We start from the raw sequence: 19,174 nt of genomic DNA on the forward strand, positions 1-19,174 counted from the left end.
TTTTAGAGCTATACCTAGATTCTTTGTTCTGTACTTGAAATGTATGACCATTAATAATTAAAACATAAGCATCACATGCATTATATCTGTCTAATTTGATATTCTAAAGTCTAGCCAAATGAAGCCTAGTGAATGTCCTGATTTCTTTGAACAACATCTCCAATGTTCTCATGAGTGTCCCATGAGTGCAACTCAGTAAACATGAGTGAATGCAATACTACTATCAGAATCTGTGATGGCATTATTAATACTATGAACATCTAGTTCTGCAGCAATTATGAAAAGCTTTTTGAGGATCCTACATATGCAGTAAGTATTTTATAATGTCTATTGAGCTTCCTGGAGGTACAATCCCTACGGTTGATAATGTTGCGTAACTCAAAATAGCCGAATAAGTTAATGTTACGGCTGTAGATCTCATGTTCTATATTGCAGAACAGTTTGTATGATCCTGAATATCTCAAATATCCAGAATATAGCAACTTTAAAATATTTTATTTTTTTGCACGTTTTCAGACAATTTGCTGGACATGGTAGATTGCATATCGCAGTTTTGTATGATGTAAAAAGTCACCATTACACCTGCTGATATTATGGTGTAAACTCATGCACATTTTTTCATCCGAAAAAAAATATCTCACCATATTTTGTTATTTTCTATGGTTTTTGGTACCAGAACTATCGAAATACGTTAAGAAAACTGTAAATAACGCTTGTAAAAAATCGGGCCCCAAAGGGGTAAACCCATGGGTAAACCTTCCTAATGTATCACGTTGGGAACAGCTCGCTGACGTAGTATACGGTAGGTCAAAACTGACTCTAATGCACAAGGAGTTCAGGGCGATGAAGGGGTCTTCAGGAGGTTTTGAAGCGTTTCAAAGGGGCTTAGGGACTTTCAAGGAAGGTTTAGAGGATTTTAGAGGGGATTCGAGGCGTTTCAGGTGGGTTCTGTGGGTGTTGAAAGTTTTGGTAACGATTTCCGGGAATTTTAGGCTGCATCCTAGGAAGTTTCAGATGGGTTCCAAGGCGTCTGAAAACGTTTAAAGACGTTTAACCCTCCTGGGATGTTAGGTTAGGCGCACCACGCTGGCGTAGTGGGTAAACTTTTAGTGTGCCTGTATGGGTCATAGCGACCCCAATATCCTACTAGGGTTAAGGGGGTTTTTAAAGCATTATAAAGGAGAAATTATAAGGGTTTCAATGCGTTTCAGGAGGTTCCACATAGTTTCATGGGCTTTCATGGGAGTTGAAAGTGGTATCAGAAACCTTCAATCAGGCTTCACGGATGTTTCAGGAGAGTTTCTGAGGCTCTCCAGGAAATTTTAACCCGGGGTAGAAGGGGTCATATATGACTCCAGCGATTAAATCAAGTATGCCAAACGTGTTCGAGGCCAGCGATATTGTGTCACGAAGCATCCCGGGTCCAAAAGGTTAAGGGGCCTCCAAGAGACTTTCTGGGGGTTTCAGTAGGTGTCTGAGGATGTCTTGAAGGGATTTTCGATGGTTTCAGGGGCTTTCAGGAAAACATCAGGAGTTTCAGAGAGGTTTAAAGGCGTTTCAGAAATAATTACGTCAGCGCGACAGATGATGTAAACCACCAATCAATTCTACGCCTGAGTGAAGTTAAAGATGCCATTCAATAGCTCATGAACAATAAAGCTACTGCTGGGGATGGTAGCACTTCGTCCAGATGGGCTCAAAATAGTTGGTCGTCTGTCTGTATCGGGTGATTGTCATGATCTTGGAGATCCAACAGCTATCGAAGGGGTAAAAAGAAATGGAGATATACTGTTTTTACTAATAAAAATTAGACTGTTCAAAAATATTTCTTAGTTAATTTAACCACATTTACCCAAAACTGTCCCACTGTGCGTTGTCTTTTGTCGGTATGCAAGTTCAGTACATTCGCACGTATTGCAACTATCTCCACACATGATGATGATGCATTCTGGTAAACCCTGGACGCGTGTATGGTATGTATGGTAGTGCCATACTCGCCGCTGCACCCCGTTGTTGTTGTAGGTGACATGAGCGCAACTGCAGCTGAGTCGAGGCAAATACCATAAATTTCGTTCCCAGATCGGACAATCAGTGGGAACTTGAACCACCGCCGTCTCCTACTACCACTGATCGCTCGTTGCAGGTTTTTGCTTGGTGTCGGTACACTTGAAACCAGCTGTACTCACTCACATGGAAGGTGCTAGGTAACCCTTCTAATGGTTTTGGCAAACATCAAGTAGTACGAGTAAAAAGTGTGAGAGAGAGAGCTTGAGTGTCAATACATGCAAAAGGGATACCCTACGCTACGCTGAAGAGAACTTCGAATTCAGCTTTTTACAGATTTATAATAGTTTTTATACTCGCTCACAACTCGTGGGAATCAAGCACCTATCTGGCAGTTCGTAGTTGTGAAATTAAAATATAGGTGAACAACACCACCGTGTTGTCGTCCACTATACTGACTGGCTGGTGGTCGATCGTTTGAAGTACACACCACGTACCTACCTTCCTATCTACAAAGAGAAGAGAGTACTTTATTTATTCGATTCATTCATTCGATTGATTGTGCACACTCTCACCAGCAACTACAGCGCTGTAGCTAGCAATCGGCGGCTGGCTAGTCGCATTGAAGGAAAAATAGTTATCGCGTGTTTCACATAAGCCCACGGTCCAATGTGACAGCAGTAGCAGTAGCCGCCACTGCACTACTGTGGGCTCCGACTAGAACTAGTGATTCAACTTTCAGCTTTTCGGATTTTGCAGAAATTTACAAATGCAACAACAGCAGTGTTTTGAAACAGCGACGAGGTTAAGACTAAACACTAGGTACAAAGTGATACATAAAAGTTTTGTAAAAGTTAGCGAGATAATATTTTTATATTTACTTCTTAGAATTTGTCCACATGGTCCTTTAATACGCCCTAACCCGACTAGAAAATTATATCAAAATTATATCATATTGTGTTATGATCAGGGTACGAAAAACGGATCACGCCGAAAAACAAACGGTTTGTCCTAAGCGGTGCATGTTGGTAACAAAGGCGCTCCGCAACAAACGCATGTCAGGCAATGAGAGCAATAAAACAAACATCGCTTGCCGTGCGTGTAACGATATTCCGGCTTTTCTTCTGAATTTTTTGACCCACGTCATCGAATTTATAAGCATTTGGACTAATTAGGACTCTTGCAAACCTCAGAATCGAGTTTCACTTGTAAAACAATGCGAAAATCACGAAGTGAATAAAACGAGACAAATATTCCTACCGTTTTTGTTGTGAACAAACTCGGGAGCGATTTTGTCATTATCTGCTAACGAAAAAACAAAGCGTTGTTGCCGTGCCTTCTTTGTTGCCTATTTTTCGCTTGTGGGGGCATATTCTGCGTACACTGGTTATGATGTTTTATTTTTCTATAACTCATTATGTTATAAACTAGATGCAGGATGATGTTAAAATAACTAAAATTGTAACAAAAAGTACACTGATTAAAACAAGATAATAACCTATTTTGTAACAATCAGATCAAAATTATAACAAAATGTGATATGAATTTTAGCTTTTGGATTACTAGTTTCTATCAAAATTTGATACAATTTTGTAACATTATTTTCTAATCGTCGATAAATCAAAACTAAATTGTAATACAATGAGTTATTTATAACATAATGTGATATAATTGAGACTATAAGTCTTTTGAAATCACCAAGGATGTTGAACATGATTATATCAAAATGAGTTATGAATATCATGGTTTGATATAATGGACTACCCGCTTTGCGCGCAGCCACAGTTGATCAGCAGGAGTAAATCAATTTAATTTTGTATGGCGAAATGCATCTAAACTTGAATTACTTGAAATACAAAGCTTTTCCCGAAAAAATATTTGGTAGGCTTAATAGTGGTCACCATTGTGCACAACCACTACCAAATATTTTTTCGAATAATGTGTTCCACTTTGAAGAATTTGCCTTTAGATGGTATTCGCCATACAATATTTTTGCGATTTACTTTTAGCGATTTTTCGCGCATAGAAGTTAGCGCCACATTGGTCGATGCGGAGAGTAGGGAAACAGCCGATGTAGTTAATTCATTAAGTTATTTTTTTGTTCAAAATTTTTCAGTCTTGTATCGTGTACAAACGTTAACTTTTTTCGAACGCCCTTTCTATTCTCGACTATTCACGTGGCATTTCCATATTATTTAGCAAAATAATAGTATGATACAAGCTCACCTATTTTACATTATGTAGCAAAAACTTGTGTGGAACGAGCTCACCAATTTTACAACAGCAACGTTTTGCTGTTTTACATTTTGTTTAAACTTTGGAAGTAAATATTGCGAAAAAAAAACATCGTTCTTAGATTTCTAGACTAAGTCTGATGAGCTAAGAAACATGTTTGAACTGAGACTGACCCACAGTGAATCGCCACTCATCGGCGGCGAAGCAACAGTAGTAACCACACAGTCACACCGAAAGTGACACATACTTGGGACTGTGTACTGCACCGCGCGGTCCACTATTATTATATGTAGGGAAGTTCGCGCGAGAGAGTAGCTACTAGGTGCTGACTGCACTGAGAAATAGTGGAAAATTCTATTACTTTGTTCGCAATCAGATCGCAAACCATTCGTCGAACTGCGTTCGTAGCAGCAAAACGGTAGTGTAGAATTTGTCTCGGTTTCGGTTTCGGAAGAAGGAAAAAAAAGGCCAAACACGTGCCGTCGCCTGGTTTTCTGAGGGAGGGCAGTGCAGAATCATAGTGTTTTTCTTATGTTTTTTGATTGCCCACCGCGAAAGCAGCGTGGAAAAATTATACAAACCAACCTGCAAGAGGAAGTGTGATATAATCGGCCGAAGGTTGCTTCATTACACTACCAGTTGATGAAATCTTAACTTCGTCGTGCTTTTTACGGGTGAGAGCAGTCTGGACGTAATTTTCCTATGTGCAGAATTCTTCGGATAATCAAAAGAATGTGAGTTTTTGGGACTACTGCTCAGCATCAAAAATATTTAGCAGCCTGTTTAATGCGCCCCTAGAAAGCACATAAAATTCCACAAGTTAACACTACAGCAAAATCGATCTGGTAAGCATGAGCACATTATGACTCTATACTTGTGAAAATATTTATATTTTAGCTACTTACTTCTATCTTCGAACTGACCACTTCCTCGGGGGCACCAGGTTTCTGGAGTATCTACGATATTACCCAATTTGTTCAGAAAGTCTCGAAATGCCTTTTAGAATTCTTGTTTTGCAAAATCATGAAGATTGAAATGTCACAAGACAGGGTTCATATAAAAATCACGAACTGGCCACTTTCCCGGGGACACTAGGTTCCCGGAGTATCTCCGATAGGGGCAAATATGTCCTGAAAGTCTCCAAATGCCTTCTAAAGCTTTTGTTTTGCAAAATCATGAAGATGGATATGCTGCATGTGTGGTTTCAGCTAACGCTACAATGTGGCCACCATAACCGATAAGCTGGTTACCCCACGACTCCCCGGAATAACTCCGGAATCATGGCCGCTTCCGTAAAGTGGACTCCGGTTCCTAAAACTAGAAGGAATCAGTGATTGATTGGTGCAAAAAAATTTTAAATTCGTTGAAAAATGATTGAGAACCAGCCATTTGAATTTTGAAATTTTCGTCGAAATAAGGGTCGTGGTGGTCTATAGGCTAACGTCGGCTTCTGGTTCGTAAGCAGAAGGTCCAGGGTTCAATAGCTGGCCCATCCATATCTTTCTATTTATACAGCTCATGTTAAACCTCCAGAAGTTGCGCTGTTGTATTTTGTACAACACGTTGAAAAAAGCTTGCTTAATATACTCAGCTAGAAAACTTCCGGGAATTGTTTCAGGATAGCAATTGTTTCTGGATTTCCTCCTGAAACTCCTCCAGAATTTTCTTGACAATTGCTGGCAATTGCTCCAGAAGTTCCCCCAGAAATGCTACAGTAGTTTCTCTAGGAATTGCTTTAGGAGATTTTGCCGGAAACGCTCTTGGCATTCTACCGAGAATTCTTTTAGAAATTCCTCCGGGAATTGCTCCAGGAGATCCTCCAGGAATTACTCCACGCGTTCCCTCGGAAAATTCTTCAGGCAATGGTCCAGGAATCTTCCTGAAAATTTCTCCAGGAGATCCTCGGAAATTGCTCTAGGAGTTCTTCCAAGAATCGCTCAAGAAGTCTCTCTAGGAATTGCTCTATGAGCTCCGGAAATTGCTGCAGAAGTTCCTCATAGGAATCCTCCAAGAGTTCCTGAGGAAACGATTTAGGGATTCTTCCGGCAATTGCTGCAGCCGTTCAGCCGTTCCACCGGGAAATGCTTCAGGAATTCCCCCGGTAATTCCTCCGGAAGTTGCTTCAGAAGTTCCTCCGGAAATTGTTCCAGGAGTTCATCCGTGAATAGTTTCAGAAGTTCCTTCGGAAATAGCTTCAGGATCTCCTCGGAGAATTCCTTTAGATTCTTCGAAGAATTGTTCCATAAGTTTCCCCCGAAAATTGTTCCTGGAGTTTCTCCGAGAATTTCTTCAAAAGTCCCCTCCCGAAATTGCTCCAGGAGCTCTTCCAGATATTGTTCGTGAATGTCCTCTGGATATTTCTCCAGGAGATACTCCGGAAATTTCTCCATGAATTCCTCCGAAAATGTTTCCAGAATTTTTTTTTCGGGAATTTTCATAAAAGTTGAAACGGTGATTCCTATATGATTTCATTTACAAAGTTTGGCACAGTTTCCGAACATTTCTCGAAATTCTTTTGAAGAATACCGCCGTGGAATTTCTCCTGGAGTTTTTCCGCGAATTCCTCCAGAAGTTCCAGCGGAAATTATTGCAGGAATCCCTCCGATTTTTTTCTACAAGTTTTCTGCGGAAAGTTCTATAGTAGTTCCAACGGTAATTCTTCAAGCAGTCCAACTGAGAATTTTGCTATGAACTTTTCCGAAAATTTGTCAGTGAATTTCTCTAGTAGTTTAATTGAGAATTCCTCTAGGAGGCTCATTGAAAATTCCTCTAAGAGTTCCTCAAAGAATCTCTCCAGGAGCTTCTCCGGAAATCCCTCCAAGAGTTTATCCTGGAATTCATTCAAGAGTGCCTGTGGGAATAGGGCGCTACAATCAGTGACGGAATTCCGTTTTATTGAATAATACGATTGCTGGCGAGGTTTCATACCTGGTAACCCTATAGAGTGGGGACGTCAAAACAATTAGATAGGTAAACAGATTTAAGAGTTCGAAAATATATACAGCACTGGAAGTGTCGTTATAGTCGTTGAAGTTATACGACATTTGTTGTAGTTTTTAGGTGGTTTGAAACCAATTGCGTCGTCCGTTAAATCGTAGTTGAATTACGGGATGGGAACTTGTAATTGACTAAGAAAAGGATTGGTGTCTGCTTCAAAAATTGGTTCGGTGATTGATTCGCCGCAAAAAAAACGATCAAGCATACTACTGTGATATCAACAGTACTTTTCCCCAACTCAAAAAACGAAAGAATAATGAAAAACTCGGAATAAGTACATTTGAGGGCGTCCTTGACGTCGGCATTCTTCGCACTATGGTAGCAAAAATGTTCTGATTTTCCTCCTTGGAATTGTTCCAGTAGTTCCTTCGCGGAGTTCCTCCAGAAGTTTGTCAGGGGATTGCTCCGGGAATTACTCTAGTCTAGGAGTTCCTTAGTTCGTCTGGAAATTCCTGCAGGAGTTTCTCCGGGAGTTCAATCGTAAATTCCTTCGCAAATTTCTCCCATAGTTCCACCAGGAATTCCTCCGGAAACACCTTCGGTAGTACTGCAGGAAGTTCTCCGGGAGTTCCTGCCGAAATACTATCGTGAATTCCTCCTCGAGTTCCTCCGGGAAGTCCTTCTGAACTTCTCCCGATAATCTCTGGGGTTTCCTCCGAGAATTCTGCAGGATTCGTCCAGGAGTTTCTCTGAAAATTTTCTCCAGCAGTTCCTCCAGGTATTTCGTTAGTAGTTTTTCAAGAAATTTGTTCAAGAGTTGCTCCAGGCAAGCTCTTGCACAAGGGGAAAGGGGGAGTGTTGGGGGTTAAACCCCCTACATTACCAATGCTTCAAACACTAGGCACCCCTCCGCCTTTTGCCGAAATTGGGAAAAACCTCTCCCTTGTGCACGGGCCTGGCTCCAGGTATAATTCCAGGAGTGCCTCCGGAAATTTCTTCAACAGTACTTCCGAAAATTCCTTCGGGAATTCCTGCAACAATTCTCCCGGAAATTCCTGCAAGAGTTAATCTGTGAATTTCTGGAGAAGTTGTTCCAGTAGTTCATCCGGAAATTTCTCTAGAAGTTCCTCCCAATTCCTTTTCTAAAATTTTTGCGGGAATTCCTATAACTCTCACCGTTATTCCTCTGGAAGTTTTTTGGGAATTTTGCTACAACCTGTTCCGGGAATTCTTCCTAGTATTGCTGCTGGACTCCGAGAACTTCCCTAGGAGTTCGATTGGGAATTCCTCTAGGCGTTACTCCGATGAGTCCACCGGGAATTCCTCCGGGGACTCCTCCAGGAGTTCTTCCGGAAATTACTCGAATGGTTCCGTGGCGAAATCCCCCCTCGAATAAATCCTTGGCGGAATCTGGCTCCCCTTCCTGGAATTCAATTCGCGGAATTTTTCCAGGAGTTCCGCCACGGAATTGCTCCGGGAATTCCTTGAAGAGTTCCTTGGTGAGATTTTAACCAGGAATTTCTGCAGGAATTTTTCCGGAAATTCATGCAATATGGTTTATCCTGGAATTTCTCCATGAAATTTTTGTAGAAGTTTTTCCGGCACTTCCTATAGTAGCTCCAACGGTAATTTCTCTAGAAGTTCCATTGAGAATTTTGCTACACTCCGACCTTATTTTACGTCCATTTATTTTACGCCGGATGGATTTACGGTTACTTTTTTACGTCCAAAATTTAGATTAACGTCCATTTCAATCATTGCTCTAATGCTTTAATAGTTTTATAAACAAACACATGAAATGTTCAGTAAAGTTCGAAACGACAACCAAGGCCAACCAGTGATAGCTCCTGTTATCATTATTTCTTATGTTAGATGGCAACACTGCTCAAATAGAATCATATATTGCTAAATATATACATATAAAAGATTATTCAGCATAATTTGAGTAGATGTCAAACGCCATTTCATGTTGCGTAGAACATAACGAAGTTTTCGCAGGTATTGCACCTAATTTAATTGAAAATAATAGCAGAAAAGTGATCAACTTCCGCCAAGATTACGGTATCATATATTTAGTTTTAGTAGAAAAATCTGCATAGTAATAATAATTCTTGCTTTTTTTAATTTCCTGTATCTTTTGACATGTTGCCATCTAAAATTGTGCAAACAAAGTAAACAATTATTTAATTCCTGGATAATCGAGCCATTTTTGCCGGATAATTGAATCACGGATAATCGAGTCCAGCCTGTATCTCAGATCTGGCATAAGATAGGTCAATCGAATGTTCCACAAAGTTATAGTACACTAGCTGTCCCGGCAAACTTTGTCTTGCCTACTGCGTTTTTTGACGTTTCAAGATTCTAGCCAAGACAAAGTCCCCGGTCAAAATGTGTGGAAAATTGATTTTCAAAAACTTTCATTTTTTCCATGTTTTTTGCCTCATAAACCTTCCTTGGGTGAAAACTAACAGAACAAAACTTAGACGATCCAAATCGGAGCTTCCGTTTGCAAGTTATGCGCGGTCCCACGTATGCCACTGCATTTATATATATATATATATATATATATATATAGATTGTTTCACATTGTGACACAAACATTATGTTATTGCTGGCAGATAATATTAATGGAGGAAATCCAAGAATTCCCAGAAAAAAATCGAGAGGCATCCCGGAAATACTCCTAAAAGCCCCTGAAGCACTGGACAAATTAGCACGAAAACTTGATGGAAGAATATCGGAAAGTTTCAGGATTCAGGATAAAATTTGAAAGAATCAGGACTCTGGAGAATCGTTAGAAGAATAATGAAAAGTCCCTGAGTAACCTTTGCAGAAATCCTGAAAAGAACCCCCGGAGAATGTTTGGGATGAATCTTTGGAGAAATTTCGGAAATAATCCTTGGGAATAGATTTCTGCTTCAATCACGGGAATCCCTTGGAGGCATAAAAGAAGCAATCCTTGGAGGAACCCTGAAAAACATTCCTGTTGGATTCCCGAGAAAATCTGTCAAAAATTCTCAAGAGAAGAATCCTCGAAATAATCCATGGAAGAATCTAAAAAATAATCTATCCTGAAAAATTGGATCACGCTTTCAGGGTGAATAAAATAGACGATCCATGCAAATATTTTGGAGGTCCTAAAAAAAGTGTGACAATCTGTATATTTGCGTGATATAATTAATAGACGTCCCCCTGTCAGACATGTCAGCTAAGCATACTACTTTGACTATTAAACTAAAAACTGCTTTATTGTCGCGCTTATAGTTTATTGCATTGCTAACTGGACTGCGACAGAGTGCGGAATCTTAAATAAAAGTGCGATATTGCACCAAATCGTTCCGGTGTCTTCACCGCACTTATTCATTATGAGCTAATGAATAAGTGCGGTGAAGACACCGAAACGATCTGACACCAAATCGCACTTTTATTTGAGATTCCGCACTTCCTCGTCGCACTTTTAACTGCGCAATGCGCAATATCTTAGATTCTCAACAAGCTGCGTTCGAAACGCGCAGCCTCAGATCGCGCCAGACCGCGCACGTATGATTTATACACGGTGTGCACCGATGTCAATTATTCACAGGTCCGGGTGAACGTATATGTTTGCCTGTATTTGTCGACAAAAATATGTAAACAAATCGATCAGCTGATCGCGACGTCACGTTCGCCAGAAAATTTGTTCGCACACGGAAAAAACAGATTACCTAAAAAATACGTTAAAAGAACGCAAAAATAAGTATACCGCTTGATCTTTTTACCCAGCAGTGGGTTGTTTTCTCGTTCTCCCGCTCGCATTGTTGTCAAAAACAAAGCGAGAAGCAGCTACCTAGTCGAAAATGTCCGTGCGAGAAGCCAAATTTGGGTTCTTTGTCGTTTACCTAAAAGTGGGTTTATTTCAACCCACTAGGGTACTTCGAAAGTCAACGCTAGGTAGAAAGAACTTTGCGATGGGTTGCAATTTTCTGCCGGCATCAAACGGAAACTACCCACTCAGAGCTTTAACGCGGTATAGCCAAATTTGGGTTCTCGCACGGAAGAGCCGATATGAGTGAAAAGAACCTATATTTGGGTTGATTTCTGGTTCCGTGCAGCTTCTGGAACGTGACGTCACCTTCGGCAACTTCGTGCGATTTCGGCTTGCCGAAGTTGACATGACACGACTACTACTTCAAAATTATCGTATCACAAACACCACTTTGCCCGATGGGCCTAACCTGGTGAAATTTAGAACATTGGGTGTGCACCTTGGCTAAAACTTTTTTTGCAGCCGCCGGGTGGAGCTGTCAGCCGCCGTGTACAAATCAAACGGGCGCAATCTTATGGCGGCTGACTCAGATCAGCAGGATCTGAGTGATTAAGCTAGGATGCACAATAAATAAATAAATGATAAAGGTTAAATATGAAAATAAAAAAAAATCCGACTACATAACTATCCCTGTTCCATCACTCCAAAATTCACAAGGGTGTGATAAATTCTGGACTGTATTGCCGGAAAAGTCTGATGAAAACACTGGAATAGGGTAAGGGAGGTATTTTGGACCCCTTTAGGAAGTGGATTAACGATTCAGCGAAAAAATAAGGTTTTTACTATAAAACATAAATAATTTCATTAGGCATTACTAATAGCAACATGTGTTCTGTCAAAAAAGGCCTACCAGACTCAAAATTGTTGTAGTAAATACAAGAAATATCAAAACTCCTGAAGGATCTCGGGCTTCTATTTTGGACCACCTGACTTTATTTTGGACCACCAAGTGAACATATTTTGGCCCACCACAATAAATTTTATTTACCTGTTAAAATGAATGCACCTCAGCAAAAACATTACACATAGTTAAAACTACGTGAGTATTACAACTTTTTTTTTCACTTATTGAGGCAGGGAATATTTAAAAATGTTATGCAAAACGTAAATTCATTAATTATTGCATGACGTCAGTCACCATGCATAAATTACGTAACGCTTCAAAGGAAGTATGAAATTCTAGTGATTCTGTTACATATAAGGGCATTCCACACATATTGTAATGAGTGGGAAGGCCATCAAAAATAAAGTAATTTCAATGGTACGTAATTTATCAAACAAGCATTAGATAACACATAGTCTCAGTCATCAACTAATTGCCGAGAAGGATAACTGTTCTGAACTGGATGACTAAACACCTGAAAGTTTTAATTTGGCGAAAAATTGTTCGAACAAATCGAACCCATAACAATCTCATTATAACATAAACGTATAACCCAGATCACGAGAGCTCCTAACTTATTCTATTTATCTGTTTTCAGAGTACCGTGCCATGCCCTAATACCGCGAGGTTAAGAAGCTGTCGATTAGGCCGTCCCTTATTTTGCAAAATATAGAAATGTTATAAGTTCGTTAGTGGAAAATGTTCGTTTTAGCTAAAAAATGATCGTGTCAAAATTTGAAGTCCGTATCTAAAGGCTAAGTGGTCCCTCAAGGGGCCTAAAGTTGTCAAAAATTGTATGGGACCAAAAAAACATGAAATTGTTTTCGACAAAAAAATATGCTTTTCTACTTAAACCGGTGATTTTAGGACCCTAAAGGGCCAAAAATGTGCTTAGATTTGCGATATCTCTACTCTATTCCAAGATATTGACAAAAAACAACTGAAATATCAGCATTGTTGACAATTATTTTAGATTCCGAAGGAAACTTACCTTATTTTGTTCAATAACTCAAAAACGAGTAGAGATATCGCAAATCTAAGCACATTTTTGGCCCTTTAGGGTCCTAAAATCACCGGTTTTAGTAGAAAAGCGTATTTTTTTGTCGAAAAAAAATTCATGTTTTTTGGTCCCATACAATTTTTGACAACTTTAGGCCCCTTGAGGGACCACTTAGCCTTGAGATATGGACTTCAAATTTTGACACGATCATTTTTTAGCTAAAACGATCATTTTCCACTAACGAACTTATAACATTTCTAAATTTTGCAAAATAAGGGTATCAAATCCTTAGCTTTTGCAGAAAGCGATTGATTCCGCAGGCACGTGTGATGAATGTCCGTCTACAAACATGATAATAGGAAAGGGGATTTTCTCACGCAGCAACCATGGGTAGAACATATCTTTTAAATAAGCGGCAAAAGTATCTCTCGTCACCCACCCGGAGTCAGTTCGACCGGCGGCCCAACCTTTTGGAAACCTCTGAAATATTTCACCAGGCATCCTTTGTTTGTATGGGAATAGAACCATGGTTGGCGCAAGCATACCTGCAACATTCCCGGCGAAAAGAGCAGTGTATGACTCTTTTTCTGAATTGCCGACCCGTGAGTGAACCTGATTTTTATTTGATTCTGCTAGCACGACATCCCGTGTCGGAGTAGTGCGGATGGCCGTTTCGTCCATATTGAAGATTTGGGTCGGTTTTTCCATTGTGCTTTCCAGATGTTTTTCCTCGATAAATATATGCAGTGATTTCTTCGAACCATCGCTTGATTTGAGCAGGAGTTAAGTGCCCCACACAATGCATACGTTTGCGTGTACGTGACAGTAGTTTGACACATTTCCCATGGGAAAACTGTCAAAAAAACGCAAACCTCGACGGAACGGATGCTATGTGTTCCAGGCTTTACACTGTCATGGATTGTACTCTCTGGAATTCCATACAAACGCGATGAACCACGAATAGATCCTCCGTTCCTAACTCTATCCAGGGCTTTATTCAATTGGTCCAGTGAGTATAACATACGTTTTTTGAGAGCCATCATCAAGTAAATTCGATCCGCGGTATTAGGAACTGCTATGCATGGTGATGCCCGAATACCGTGACAACAAATCTGTGGAAAAATATACATGAATATCATTTATTGCTTGCAAATTTGATGCTTAATGCAAATTACATACCTTTCACCACAAGGGAAATGCAAAAACAATCAGAAATAGTTAAAAAAATAAACAAGAAAACACGATTTCACTGTTGCGCACAAACTTATGTCGAATTCGTTTTTGAACCTGGGTTGGAACTGGATCGGCGGAAAATGTGTAAACAAACAACGTCAAACAAACTTTAGTACAAGCGAAACCGAAGTCGGGTTGGGGTTGAAACTGTGATCTGATCCAGTTCCAACCCAGGTTGGAACTGAATCAAAAACGAAAACGACATTAGTCACTTTTCTAATGGACGCCTACGTTTGACAGTTCGCTGCATGCGCTTTTGTTTATGTTTTTTTTTCGTGGATTGTAAACATCAAGTGTCAAACCAGGTACGTGTCAACATTGTTTTCAATACATCTCAACATTTTGTGGCAAAAGTTTTACTAAATTACATGAAATTCTCAAGTACATTCGAGTCAAGTACAAGACACTGAAGACGACCTTACAGTTGAGGTCGAAATACGTATCTGTCAAAGGATGCAAATTCTTAGTGGAATTCAAAGGAACAGTCTAGGGAACAGTACTTAACGCGATTTTCTTTTTACTTACAGATATTCCCCTAACAATCCCAGGTTGATCATCATGAAATTCTTGACAAATTGTGGTATTTTGGTGGCAGCCACGGTATTAGGATATATGTACACGGTATTAAAGCATGGCACGGTACATTACGTTGGCATGAATGTTTTCTCCCTTTAGAGAGAACTGGAGAGATGAATCTGACAAGTGGGCCAAAATATGTTCACATCTGATTATGTTGAACATATTTTGGCCATACCTCAAACCACCATTTTAGTAAATATTATCGCTCCACCGAGCTTAAGAACAGTTTGTTTTAAGTTCTTACTAGGCCCTAACTACATTTACATGAAATAAATATGGATTTGTAAAATTTAATACCTCTTCGAAGCTGACTACAAATTTGTCACCTTCTTTGCTTTGTTTTTCCGTGCATTTTCTCTATTTTTGATTCTGAACAGCATATTTAACTGACATCCAAAATAAAGGTCACCACACAGTTGAATATTTTTCGCGTTCCAATAAAAATTTACCAAGATTTAGTAGAGATTATATGATAAATATCATAAAATTTCCTAGGTGGGCCAAAATACCTGCCCGGTCCAAAATACCTCCACTACCCTATCTCTGAAGAATATACTTTCAGTTACTTTTCGCTGATAACGTGGAAATGTCAATGGTTTAGGTTTAATATTTAGGTTCAATCATAATTTAGACAAAGCACATCCGACCGGATGGCATTTGGACAAATGGTATTCAGCCAAACACGTGGACGACGCCTTAAAGTGAAACATCAAATAATACCAATATGGCTGCCACAATGGCCGGCTTGAACCCCTACTGACGTTTTCATGAGAACTAATCTTGAAAATTAAGATTTCTTGATGTTTCTTCTTAACTGATTTCAGAAAGATGTTTCCAAGATTATCTTAGTTCTTGTTCTTCTTCTTTATGGCTCTACGTTCCCCACTGGGACTTGACCTGCCTCGCTTCAACTTAGTGTTCTTCGAGCACTTCCACAGTTATTAATTGAAGGACATGGCGAGAAACGGCGCTGTTTTTCTCCACACGCCATTGGCAGTTTCGTAAAATTTCTGCATATCATTTTGTTCCATCATACTGTTTTGCGCCTCAGTAGTGACATTCTTTCCGACCTGGGACATATTCGCATCTAGAGCGTACTTCTTGTACTATGATTTTGGGCGGTCGCACTACTACCTCTACTATCATAGATTTTCCCTTCTTTTAAAAATAGGATGTTCTTCCGTGGTTGGTTAGATGGTTTCATTTGGTTGATTCTGGTCACGAAACATAACATAGCAAAATGAAACGAGGTCACCATTTCAAGTCATCTTAAATACTATCCTTCGCAATATTTAGTCCTTCATCAGTTCATTTCATGCATCATAGGTCTTTCAACTGTCGCAAAAACCCTTTACCAATCGATTATTGTTTCTTCATTTCCAGGCACTCAGCATGACCGCAATCCGGACCAATCTGGCTCGCACGGGAATAGCCAAATAAAAACAAAAATACGGAAAGCAGGAACCAGCTCTTCACCAGAGCACCCACACCCGCGGATTCCCGACAGCGCCCCCCAACCCGCCTGCAGTCTTCGGTGTCGGTGGTGAGAAGATCAACGATTCAATCAACGTCCCGCCGCGCTGTGCCGTTGTCTCGCCAGTCAGTGGCTGTGTGTGCAGAAGAAGGCGAGAGAGAGCGACGACGAGCTAAGAGAAGCAAACCAGTCAGTCAGTGCAGTTTGTATCATCAACAAAGCAATATAGAGAGAGAAAATAACAACACACGCGAAGAAAGAGCCGCGAATGTGTGTCTGTGCAAAAGTTGCATGTGAAGAGGTGACGACAACAACGGGTTCAGTGCAAGTGCAGCGCACCTAAATGGCAGTATAGTGCATCGTCGTGAAGAATAACAAACCCAGAGAAAAAAGGCGACAGTGTGAAACGCGGGAAATATAGTGAATAGCGGCGGCCGCCAATCAGCCAACCAGCGCTTGTTGTGTGTCATAACAAAGAAAGAGTGCGGCGTGCGGTTGAAGGAAATTTACTAGTTGCGTGCGTGATTAAAAGGCAGTTTGCGCGAATACAAAAAATAAATAAAAATATAGTCACACAGGCAGTCAGTCACTAATACCAATCGAAGTAAAGAAGAAGGAAAAAAGTGCAAAGTGTTGGGGAAACAGGCTTCACACATAAAGAAAGAAGGTCGTATCGGAAGAAAATTTGAATTGGTGAAATTCTCCACTCGCGCACGGATGTGCATTTCTGAGCAAGCAGATGTTTATTGAATGGGCAAACAAGAATGGTGATGCAAATGGAAGATAAATGCGATACAGGGTTCAAATTGTGAATTGTGAACAGCGGATTATCACTAGTAGCAGCTCGGCGATTAACAAATTGGAGAGGTAAGTCTAAATTGTTTGTTAATATAATGGAAATGTAGTAATATCTGCTTTTGTATGTTAGTCATATTTTTGTATTCGTTTATTGGTTATGCTTGTTGGACAGAAATTTGTTTAAATTCAAGAACATAGGCAGCTGAAGAAACCCTGGGCTTGGTTTCGAGGTGCGTGTCTGTCGAGGGATGCGGGTTCTTGGTGGAATTGGAAGGAGCGGTGCTTGACACGATTTTCTTTTTACTTCTGAGTATTACTTGTTTGGATTCAATAAAAATGGATTAAATTTTTAATCCTGCGTTTCATTAAATTGCGTGGTATTATTTGCATTATTGTGTCTCAAGTCTAATCCATTCCCTCTCCCCAACCTATACCATTTCCCTTCCGATGGTGTTCATGTGGTCCGCACGGACTATTACGGCCATTACCCATCCTTGATCTTCGGCATTGGATTGACTTGCGCTCTTATTGCCCCACCAACTGCTGCAAAATGAAAATGAAAAAATGAAAGAACATAGGCAGCTGAAGAAACAGTGATAGGTTCCTTCAGAGATTTCTTCAGGGGTTTCTCCATATATTCCTTCAAGAATTCCTCTAGAGATTGCTCCAATAATTTAATCTGGAATAATTCGAAGCATTTCATCAGGAATATCTTCCAGAAACCTTAACAGGAAATTTTACCCGAGAGTAGCTAAAATTATCTGGAGTTCCTTCAAACATTCTACAAAACATTCTTTTGGGAGTCCATCCAAAGATTCCAACAATAATTCGTCCAAAAAATATTGCAGACATGGATTTCTTCACATTTTTTCCTACAGAAATTCTTCCAGGAATTTGTTAACAAAGCTTTCCTGGGATTTCCTAAAGAATTCCTCATGGGATTCACCCGGGAATTTCTTCAGTGTTTCTTTCAGAAACAACTCCAGAGATTATTTTAAACATTTCTTCAAAGATTCCCCCAGAAACACTGTTAAGAATTCCTTCAGGAGTTTCTCTTGGAATTCTTTCAGCAACTACTCTAGGAAGTAATCCAGTACTTCCTCCAAGGACTGTTTAGGAAATCCCTTAGAAATGCCTCTAGGAATTGCTTCCGGGATTCCTTCTGGGCAGAGTGTAAACAATTCGAAGATTCAAAATGAAGATTGACATTCTCATTTATTCATTCGTGTTTCATTTCTGTTAACAGACACACAATCCGACTTAATGGACAAATAAAGCAGCTGGTTAGTATTCTAATTAGCTGCTATACACATTACACCGAGAAAAAATTCTACTCAATGACTGAGTTGGCCTTACTCAGAAATCGAAAAATCCTTTGTTTTCTTACTCAGTTTCGGCTAAAAGTGGGACAATCCATTGGCAATGGGTTGTCCCACTTTTAACGAAAACTGAGTAAGAAAACAAAGGATTTTTCGATTTCTGAGTAAGACCAACTCAGCCATTGAGTAGAAATTTTTCTCTGTGTAGTTTTGAGGTGATTGAAAGTAACGGTCTAGTTATATTTCTCAGTGAAAATTGTCAGTGACAGTAAAATGGATGAATAAGTGAGAAAATTCATACACCAAAATGAATTTTATTTTGATCCCTCAGTTGAGTATTTAAAAAATTCACGTTGATTGTACTTATTGAAAATAAAAATTTTTAACTCCGCTCCTGTGGTTTCTTCAGGAACTCCTGCAGGGATTCCTTCAGGAACTTCTACATGGATTCTTCAAGGAATTCTCCCACGAACTCTTCTTAGAATTCCTTCAGTATTTCTTTAACGATTCCATCTGCAATTTTTTTCAGGAATTCTTCCTGGGATTCCTCCAGGAATTTCTCAAGGGATTCGTCCACGAATTTCTCCAGAGATTCCTACAGGAATTATTCCAGGTATTCTGGCAATTGCTGCAGGGATTTCTCTAAGAATTCATCCAGGCATTCCTTCAGGAATTCCTCCAGGAATGCCACAGGAGTTCTTCCAGGAGTTTCTCCTGGGATTGCTTCAGAAATTCTTCCTGGGATACCTCAAGAAATTCATGCAGGCATTCATCCAGGAATTCATCCAGGAATTTCTCCAGGGTCTCCTCGAGGAATTCATCCAGAAATTACTCCAGGAATTTCTTCAGGGATTCCTCCAGGAATTAATCAAGGAATTATAATTATGTCAGCAAATGATCCAGAAAT

The 19,174-nt window shown here is 39.9% G+C and overlaps 1 long non-coding RNA gene across 1 annotated transcript; it reads left to right on the forward strand.

Annotated features, from left to right (window-relative positions):
* Window positions 1-1,512: 1,512 nt before the first annotated feature.
* On the forward strand, window positions 1,513-16,765 carry LOC134285643 (uncharacterized). Its single transcript, XR_009996520.1, has 2 exons — window positions 1,513-5,084; window positions 16,060-16,765. It is a non-coding gene; the product is annotated as an uncharacterized LOC134285643 (long non-coding RNA).
* Window positions 16,766-19,174: the final 2,409 nt, after the last annotated feature.

This window comes from Aedes albopictus, chromosome 1 (assembly GCF_035046485.1).
Source record: "Aedes albopictus strain Foshan chromosome 1, AalbF5, whole genome shotgun sequence".
Taxonomy (NCBI): domain Eukaryota; kingdom Metazoa; phylum Arthropoda; class Insecta; order Diptera; family Culicidae; genus Aedes; species Aedes albopictus.